Source organism: Moschus berezovskii, chromosome Y (genome assembly GCF_049115385.1).
Source record: "Moschus berezovskii isolate FMDL1 chromosome Y, NW_MosBer_1.0, whole genome shotgun sequence".
Taxonomy (NCBI): domain Eukaryota; kingdom Metazoa; phylum Chordata; class Mammalia; order Artiodactyla; family Moschidae; genus Moschus; species Moschus berezovskii.
In genome coordinates this window covers 72,048,006-72,058,261 of record NC_142489.1, presented here as the reverse complement: position 1 = coordinate 72,058,261, position 10,256 = coordinate 72,048,006, and the positions used below count along the sequence as shown (strand labels likewise).

Genomic DNA, 10,256 nt, shown 5'->3' with positions numbered 1-10,256 from the left:
AAGTCCAGGGGGTTCCTCGAGTCCTGATTAGCCTTTGCCCATCAGGCCTCTTCCCCAATTGACCATTGCCACGGGTAGGATTTCCCTCGCTGGCTCCTGGCACACAATATTTATTCTTCTAATCCATGAACATGGTATATTTCTCCATCTATTAGTGTCCTATTTGATTTCATTCACCAGTGTCTTATAGTTTTCTATAGAAGTCTTTTGTTCCTTTCCTCCTCCCAGCCCAACCCCTCCCTATCCCAGTTTTAGCACGGCACTGGCCTCAGTCTTGACAGGAAGGGGACAGGCCCAAGATGGCGGCAGCCAACAGCAACCACTCATTCTACCCCATCACAGTGCTCATAGACGAGCTCCACAACGAGGATGTTCAGCTTTGCCCCAACAGCATCTAGAAGCTGTCCACCATTGCTTTGATCCTTGGGGTCGAAAGGGCCCACGGTAAACTTCTGCCCTTCCTTACAGACACAGTCTACGATGAGGACGAGGTCCTTTTGGACCTGGCAGAGCAGCTGGGCACTTTTACCACTCTGCTGGGTGGCCTCGAGTACATGCACTGCCTGCTGCTGCCCCTGAAGTTGCTGGCCACGGTGGAGGAGACGGTGGTGCTGGATAAGGCAATGGAATCCCTGTGGGATATCTCGCATGAGCACTCCCCCTCCGACCTTGAGGTCCACTTCGTGCCCCTGGTGAAGTGGCTGGCGGGCGGAGCCTGGTTCACCTCCCACACTTCAGCCTGCAGCCTCTTCTCTGTCTGTTACCCCCGTGTGTCAAGGGCCATCAAGGCAGAGCTTCAACAGTACTTCCAGAACCTATGTTCAGATGACACCCCCATGGTGCTGTGACCCACAGCCTCCAAGGTTGGGGAGTTCGCCAAGGTGCTGGAGCTGGACAACATCAAGAGCGAGATGGGGCTGCTAGCAGTGGAGACATGCGTGAACATCGCCCAATTCCTGCCCCAGGAGGCCCTGGAGGACCTGGTGATGCCCACCCTGTGCCAGGCTACCGAGGACAAGTCCTGGCGCGTCCGTTACATGGTGGCCGACAAGTTCACAGGGCTCCAGAAAGCAGTGGGGCCTGAAATCACCCAGAAGAACCTGAGTCCTTCCTTCCAGAACCTGATGAAAGACTGTGAGGCTGACTGAGGTGAAGGTTGCCGCCTCCCACAACGTCAAAGAATTCTGTGGAAATCTCTCCGCTGACTGTCGGGAGAATGTGATCATGACCCAGATCTTGCCCTGCATCAAGGAGCTGGTGTCTGATGCCAACCATCTCGTCAAGTCAGCCCTGGCCTCCATCATCATGGGCCTCTTTCCGATCCCGGGCAAAGACAGCACGATCAAGGACCTCCTGCACCTCTTCCTGGCCCAGTTGAAGGACGAGTGCCCGGAGGTGCGGCTGAACATCATCTCCAACCTGGACTGCATGAACGAGGTGATCGGCTTCAGGCAGCTGTTGAAGTCCCTACTCCCTGCCATCGTGGAGCTGGCGGAGGATGCCAAGTGGCGGGTGCGGCTGGCCATCATCAAGTATATCCCTCTGCTGGCGGGACAACTGGGGGTGGAGTCGTTTGATGAGAAATTCAAATCTTTGTGCATGGCCTGGCTTGTGGATCATGTCTATGCCATCCGCGAGGGGGCTACCAGCAACCTCAAGAAGGTGGTGGAGAGGTTTGGGAAGGAGTGGGCCCATGCGACTATCATCCCGAAGGTCTTGGCCATGTCTGGGGACGCCAACTCCCTGCACCGCATGACCACACTCTTCTGTATCAATGTGCTGTCTGAGATCTGCGGGCAGGACATCACCACCAAGCACATACTGCCCACCGTGCTGCACATGGCCGGGGACCCTGTTGCCAACATCCGCTTCAACGTGGCCAAGTCCCTGTAGAAGATCGGGCGCATCCTGGACAACAGCACGCTGCAGAGCGAGGTCAAGCCCGTCCGTGAGAAGCTGACCCAGGACCAGGACGTGGACGTCAAGTACTTCGCCCAGGAGGCTCTGACTGTTCTGTCTCTCCCCTGATGCTGGAAGAGGACCCACCGCTGGCCTACGGTGCCCACCCTCCCCCGCCAGGCCCCTCCCTGGGGGGACAGTGGGGGTCCTTGGCTATTACTCCCCGTACATGCTCTGACCCCAGGTCCCTCCCCCGGCACGGTTCCTCCCTCAGACCGGGACTCCGACTTCTCACGTCCACCCCTCACGGGGCTGGGGGCGCACAGTGTGGGACGGAGCAGAGCCCTGAGAGGACGGGGCCGCTCCTGCCAGGTGGGGAGTGGGGCGAGCACCCCGGTCGCCAGCCAGTGCTGCTGCATGGGGGCCCCTCCCCCATCTCCTCTGCCTCCCTCCCTTCCTCCTGGTGGTTTTTTGTGTTAGTTGTGCAGTTTTTATTTTATTCCCTTTCCCCCTTTTTCACAGAGAAATAAATGTCTAGAAATTTAAAAAAAAGAAGCCTTTTGTTGCTTTAGGTAGATATATCTCTAAGTATTTTATTATTTTCGTTGCAACAGTGAATGGAATAGTTTCCTTAATTTCTCTATTTTCTCATTATTAGTATATAGGAATTCAAGGGATTTCTGTGTGTTGATTTTATATCCTACAACTTTACTGTATTCATTGATTAGCTCTAGTAGTTTTCTGGTAGAGTCTTTAGGGTTTTCTGAGTAGAGGATCATGTCATTGGCAAACAATGAGGGTTTTACCTCTTTTCCAGTTTGGATTCATTTTACGTATTTTTCTGCTCTGATTGTTGTGCCCAAAACTTCCAGAACTATGTTGAACAGTAGTGGTAAGAGTGGCCACCATTGTCTTGTTCCTGACTTTAGTGGAAATGCTTTCAATCTTTCACCATTGAGGATAATGTTTGCTGTGGGTTTGTCATATTAGCATAGGCTTAATGAAGAACAAGTCTAATGAAGCCTCCCACAAGAATACTGAAAAGCCCACAAGCATGACAAAATTAGAGCCTCTTTAGCTTACTACTCCCATACCAGAAATAATATATAAGAAACTGAGCGATTAGGTACCAAAATACTCACCAAAATACTGGGATATTTTTAGTATCACGTAGATTTAAAACCCTAGGAATTAAGAACAGCATTGTAAACCATACGAGGTTTCTTCCTGTCAGTTCAATTCAGTTCAGTTAAGTTGCTCAGTCATGTCATATCACAAGTAAGACCAGTTAATACGTAATTTTTGATGTTTTTAATGTTAAGATGACATATACTGCCTGTTAACTTGTGGTGTTTTGTCTGATCATACATTGCCCTTGTTTGACATGTTTTGCACAGGCATTCATGAATGGGATTTTGCACAGGGAAGTGGAGAAGGAAATGGCAATCCACTCCAGTGTTCTTGCCTGCAGAATCCAAGGGAAGGGGGAGACTGGTGGGCTTCGGTCAATGGGGTCACACAGAGTAGGACACGACTGAAGTGACTTAGCAGCAGCAGCAGTGGGTTTGCTGTATATAGCTTTTATTATGTTGAGGTATGTTCCTTCTATTCCCATCTTCTGGAGGGTTTTTATCATAAATCCATGCTGAATTTTGTCAAAGGCTTTCTCTGCATCTATTGAGATATTCATTTTTTTTCAGTTTGTTACTGTGCTGTATTACATTGATTGATATACTGATATTGAAGAATCATTGCATTCCTGGGATAAAGCCCACTTGGTCATCATGTATGATCTTCCTAATGTGTTGTTGGATTCTGATTGTCAGGATTTTGTGAAGGAATTTTGCATCTATGTTCATCAGTGATATTTGGCTGTAGATTTCTGTTTTTGTGAGATCTTTGACAGGTTTTGTGATTAGGGTGATGGTGGCCTCGTGGAATGAGTTTGGAAGTTTCCCTTCCTCAGCAATTTTCTGGAATAGTTTGAGTAGAATAGATGTTACCTTTTCTCTAAATTTTTATAATTCAGCTGTTATGCTTTCTGGCCCTAGGCTTTTGTTTGCTGGGAGATTTCTGATTACAGCTTCGATTTCCGTGCTTGTGATGGGTCTGTTAAGATTTTGTATGTCTTCCTGGTTCAGTTTTGAAAAGTTGTATTTTTCTAAGAATTTGTCCATTTCTTCCAAGTTGTCAATTTTATGGGCATATTATTTTGTGATAGCAGTCTCTTATGATCCTTTATATTTCTGTGTTGTCTATTGTGGTCTCTCCTTTTTCTTTTCTAGTTTTATTGATTTGGATTTTCTCCCTTTGTTTCTTGATGAGTCTGGCTAGTGGTTTGTAAATTTTATTTACCCTCTCAAAGAGCCAGCTTTTGGTTTTGCTGATTTTTGCTATGGTCTCTTTTATTTCTTTTGCATTTATTTCTGCTTAGTTTTAAGATTTCTTTCCTTCTGCTAACCCTGGGGTTCTTCATTTCTTCCTTTTCTAGTTTCTTTAGATGTAGAGTTAGGTTATTTAGTTGACTATTTTCTTGTTTCTTGAGGTACGCCTATATTTCTATGAACTTTCCCCTTAGCATGGCTTTCACAGTGTTCCATAAGATTTGGTTTGTTGTGTTTCCATTTTCATTCATTTCTATGCACATTTTGATTTCTTTTTTGATTTCTTCTATGATTTGTTGGCTATTCAGCAGCGTGTTGTTCAGCCTCCGTATGCTGGCATTTTTAATAGTTTTTCTCCTGTAGTTGAGATCAAATCTTTCTGCACTGTGGGCAGAAAAGATGCTTGAAAAATTTCAATTTTTTTTTTTTTTTTTGTATTTACCAAGTCAAAATTTATGGCCCAGGATGTGATCTATCCTGGAAAAGGTTTTGTGTGCACTTTAGAAAAAGGAGAAATTCTTTGTTTTGCCGTGAAATGCCCTATAGATATCTATTAGATCTATCTGGTCTATTGTATCATTTAAAGTTTGTGTTTCGTTGTTAATTTTCTGTTTAGTTGATCTATACATAGGTGTGAGTGGGGTATTAAAGTCTTCCACTATTATTGCGCTGTTGTTAATTTAGCCTTTCACACTTGTTAGTAACTGTCTTACATATTGCGGTGCTTCTATGTTGGGTGCATATGTTTATAATTGCTATATCTTCTTCTTGGATTGATCCTTTGATCAATATGTAGTTTCCTTCTTTGTCTCTTTTCACATCCTTTGTTTTAAAGTCTATTTTATCTGATATGAATATTGCTACTCCTGCTTTCTTTTGGTCTCTATTTGCATGGAATATCTTTTTCCAGCACTTCACTTTCAGTTTGTATGTGTCCCTTGTTTTGAGGTGGGTCTTTTGCAGACAACATGATAAGGGTCTCGTTTTTGTATCTATTCAGCCAGTCTTTGCCTTTTGGTTGGGACATACAACCCATTTACATTTAAGGTAAATATTGATAGGTATGATCCCATTGCCATTTTCTTTACTGTTTTGGGTTCAAGTTTACGTACCTTTTCTGTGTTTCCTGTCAAGAGAAGATCCTTTAGCATTTATTGGAGAGCTGGTTTGGTGGTGCTGAATTCTCTCAGCTTTTGCTTGTTTGTAAGGTTTTTGATTTCTCCTTCATATTTGAATGAAATCCATGCTGGGTAAAATCATCTGGGCTGAAGGTTATTTTCTTTCATCACTTTAAGTATGTCGTGTCATTGCCTCCTGGCCTAAAGAGTTTTTGGTAAAAGATCACTTGTTATCTTTCTGGGAATCTCCATGTGTTTTATTTGTTGGTTTTCCCTTGCTCCTTTTAATATTTGTTCGTTGTGTTTGATTTTTGTTAGTTTGATTCATGTTTGCCTTGGAGAATTTGGCCTTGGGTTTATCCTGTTAGGGACTCTCTGTGTTTCTTGGACTTGATTATTTCCTTCCCCATTTTAGGGAAGTTTTCAACTCTTATCTCCTCAAGTATTCTCTCATGGTTTTTCTTTTTGTCTTTTCTTCTGGGACTTCTATGATTAGAATGTTGGGGCATTTAACATTGTCCCAGAGGTCTCAGAGATTGTCTTCATTTCACTGAATTCATTTTTCTTTTTTCCTCTCTGTTTCATTTATTTCTATAATTCTATCTTCTACCTCACTTATCCTATCTTCTTCCCCCATTATTCTACTATTGGTTCCCTCCAGAGTGTTTTGGATTTCATCTATTGCATTATTCATTATATAGTCACTCTTTTTTATTTCATCTAGATCCTTATTAAATGTTTTTTGCATCTTCTCGATCATTATCTAGAGGTTATTTTTCTGTAATTCCAGTTTGTTTTCGAGATTTTGAATCATTTTCATTGTCAATATTCATAATTATTTATCAGGTAGATTCCCTAAAACTTACTTTTTTTTTTTTTTTTGGCTGGGCCTTTGTACTGTTCCTTTACTTGCTGAGTATTTCTCTACCTCTTCATCTTGCTTATATTGTTCTGTTTGTGGTGGCCTTTCAGTCTTCTGGCAGCTTGTGGAATTTTCTTTATTGTGCAGTTTCATTGCTGTGTGTGGCCTTGGATGGGTGGCTTTTTCAGTTTCCGTAGTTAGCGAAGCTTGTGTCGGTGTTCTGGTGGGTGGAGCTGGATTTCTTCTTTCTGGAGTGCAATGAAGTGTCCAGTAATGAGTTTTGAGTTATCAGTGGGTTTGGAGTGGCTTTGGGAAGCCTGTATATTGAAGCTCAGTGCTGTTCTCCTGTGTTGCTGGAGAATTTGTGTGGAAAGTCTTTCTCTGAAACTTGTTGACCCTTTGGTGTTGCCAGGTTTCAGTGTAGGTATGGAAGCATTTGATGAGCTCCTTCAATTAATGTTCCCTAGAACAGCAGTTCTCTGGTGTTCTCAGGATTTGGACTTAAGCCTCTGGCTCTGCTTTTCAGTCTTATTTTTGTAGTAGGCTCAAGACTTCTCCATCTGTCTCTTCCTACGCAGTTCCTTCTGTTTAAGCTTCTGTTTGCTGGTCTCTTCGGTGTCTAATTCCCTTCCTGACACAAGGCGGCAGTGGTAGACAATTTTTTTAGGCACACCTGTTCAGTCGTGCTGTGGGGAGGGAGGTAAGCTGCAGACAAATACCAGTGGCATCTGTGGGGAGTGCTTGCAATGTCTCAGCCACACTGGGTTTACCCCTGCTCACGGCATGTGTGCTGTCCCAGTCTACACTGCACAGGCTCTAGATTGCTCTGCTGGGAACAATCCGAGGCTGTTGCTGGGTTGGATGTACATCCATGGTCTAAGCCACTCAGCTTCTGATTTTCGGGTACTCCACAAAGGTTAAGACTCAGTTGGGCCTGAATATTTTGCCCTTCCTGGTCTGAGCAGCTCAGGTGAGCAGGTGTTTGACCAGCAGAGTCACTGTGACTTATTCCCTCCCCAATCCCTGCTCCTCGGTTTTCTGGGCGTACTACCAGCGTACCCTCTCAGGCCGATATTGACTGGCCAGAACCCAAGAAATCTTGGTTAGCAACAAGGCCTGCTTGAAGCTTGGTATCAGATGCCTCTCTGGTGCCACGATTGCCTGCTTCCTGCTCTGGCTGTCCTCCCCTGCCGTCTCAGCTGGGGATGGTGGATGGGCTGACCACAGCTGGCTAGCACTGTTCAGTCCTTTGTTCTCTGAGTGGGCCTGGAAGTGTCTTAGCTTGGGGGTTTTCGCCATTTCACGAGGTAACTATCACACAGTCTGCTTATCTATCTTAAGTTAGTTCCCTCAGATTGCCCTCAGGGCATTCAGGCCCTGTCCTTACTCTAAGGGATGCAGCCCGCGCCTCCCTGCCCAGTCCCAGCTTTCTATGGGGGGTGTGGGCGGCTGCACTGCTTCTCCCACGGAGCTACTACTGGGCACGTAGTCTGTAGATTTTAATTATTTATTTATTGTTTCTCCTGGTTATGTTGCCCTCTCAGGTTCCAAGGGTTGCCACAGAGTCACCAGTGAGTGTTTCCAGTGTCTGGAAACTTCTCTCTTTTTTTAAACCTTCCTTTCCGGGACAAACCTCCATCCCTCCCTCTTTTCTCTCACTTTTTATATTTTATGTTATTTCCTACCCCCTTTTGAAGACAATGTCTTGCTTTTATGAGTGCCTGATGTCCTCTGCCGGCCTTCAGAATTTGTTTTGTGGGATTTAATCAACATTCAAACATTCTTTTGATGAATTTGTGGGGGAGAAAGTTGTCTCCCCGTGCTATTCCTCCTCCATCTTCCTGTCTCTTCCTTCACACTAATACTTAAAATTTATTCAATTCAAAGATTTGTTTCTTTTAGAGCCTACAGTTCCCATATTTTCTTTAAAAATGCATTATACCATCTTCTATTAACCACCTTAGTTGATATTTGTTATTACTTTCATTAAATATATGTTAGAGTGTCACCTTGCTTATTTAACTTATATGCAGAGTACATCATGAGGAACGCTGGGCTGGAAGAAGCATAAGCTGGAATCAAGATTGCCGGGAGAAATATCAATAATCTCAGATATGCAGATGACACTACCCTTATGGCAGAAAGTGGAGAGGAACTCAAAAGCCTCTTGATGAAAGTGAAAGAGGAGAGTGAAAAGGTTGGCTTGAAGCTCAACATTCAGAAAACAAAGATCATGGCATCTGGTCCCATCACTTCATGGGAAATAGATGGAAAAACAGTGGAAACAGTTTCAGACTTTATTTTTTGGGGCTCCAAAATTTCTGCAGATGCTGATTGCAACCATGAAATTAAAAGACGCTTGCTTCTTGGAAGGAAAGTTATGACCAACCTTGATAGTATATTAAAAAGCAGAGACATTATTTTGCCAATCAAGGTCTGTCTAGTCAAGGCAATGGTTTTTCCCGTGGTCATGTATGGATGTGAGAGTTGGACTGTGAAGAAAGCTGATCGCCGAAGAATCGATGCTTTTGAACTGTGGTGTTGGAGAAGACTCTTGAGAGTCCCTTATACTGCAAGGAGATCCAACCAGTCCATTCTAGAGGAGATCAATCCTGGATGTTCATTGGAGGGACTGATGCTAAAGCTGAAGCTGCAATACTTTGGCCACCTCATATGACGAGTTGACTCACTGGAAAAGACTGATGCTGGTAAAGTTTGGGGGCGGGAGGAGAAGGGGACGACGGAGAATGAGATGGCTGGATGGCATCACCGACTCTGTGGACATGGGTTTGAGTGAACTCCGGGAGTTGGTGATGGACAGGGAGGCCTGGCGTACTGTGATTCATGGGGTCGTGGAGAGTAGGACACGACTGAGCAACTGAACTGAACTGAACTGAACTGAGAGTGATTTGAAGAAGCAACTCTAGAGACATTGAGTGTCGTTGCTCATTCAACAAGTTGTCTTCAACTCTTTTGTGACACATGTGCAACAGGCCTCTCTATCGTTCACTATCTCCCAGAGTTTGTTCAAATGCATGCCCATTGTATTTCAGATATGGTCCTACCATATCATCCTCTATTACTCCCTTCTTTTCCTGTCACCAATCTTTAAAAGCATCATGGACATTTACAGTGAATTGACACTTTGCATGAGCTGGCCAAAACTGAAGTTTAAACTTCATCATTAGTCCTTCGATTGAATACGTAGGGTTGATTTCCTTTAGGATCAATTGGCTTAATATCCTTGCAATCCAAGGGACCCTTAAGAGTCTTTATTTTTTGGAGGTTCAAAATCACTACAGATGGTGATTGCAGCCATCAAATTAAAAGATGCTTTCTCCTTGGAAGGAAAGTTATAACCAACAAAGATAGCATAATAAAAAGGAGGGACATTCGTTTGCCAACAAAGGTCCATCTAGTCAAGGCTATGGTTTATACAGTGGTCATGTATGAATGGGAACGTTGGACTGTAAGAAAAGCTGAGTGCCGAAAAATTGATGCTTTTAAACTGTGGTTTTGGAGAAGACTCTTGAGAGCCCCTTGGACTTCTAGGTGATCCAACCAGTCCATCCTAAGGGAGATGAGCCCTGGGTATGCGTTGGAATGTAACACCGTAAAGCTGAAACTCCAATAGTTTGGACACCTGATGCGAAGAGCTGACTCATTGGAAAAGACGGTGATGCTGGGTAAGATTGAGGGCAGGAGGAGAAGGGGATGGTAGAGGATGAGATGCTTGGATGGCATTGCTAATCAATGGACATGAGTTGGGGTGGTCTCTGGGAGATGGTGTTGGAAAGGGAGGCCTGCCATGTTGATGGGGTCACAAAGAGTTGGACATGACTGAGCGACTGAACTGAAATGAAGCGTCTTCGGCAGCAGCACAGTTGAAAGTCATCGAATCTTCTTCTCTCAGTCTTCTTTATATTCCAGCTCCCACATCTTCACATGACTACTGGATAAACAACAGGGACTTGTGAAGTGGAGGCCGTTGTT

The 10,256-nt window shown here is 44.4% G+C and overlaps 2 pseudogenes; one reads left to right on the top strand and one right to left on the bottom strand.

Annotated features, from left to right (window-relative positions):
• Positions 1–299: 299 nt before the first annotated feature.
• LOC148773156 (serine/threonine-protein phosphatase 2A 65 kDa regulatory subunit A beta isoform pseudogene) lies at positions 300–2,028 on the top strand (annotated as a pseudogene).
• A 5,282-nt stretch (positions 2,029–7,310) lies between these two features.
• LOC148773155 (serine/threonine-protein phosphatase 2A 65 kDa regulatory subunit A beta isoform pseudogene) overlaps positions 7,311–10,256 on the bottom strand; it is a 150,489-nt pseudogene continuing 147,543 nt past the window's right edge.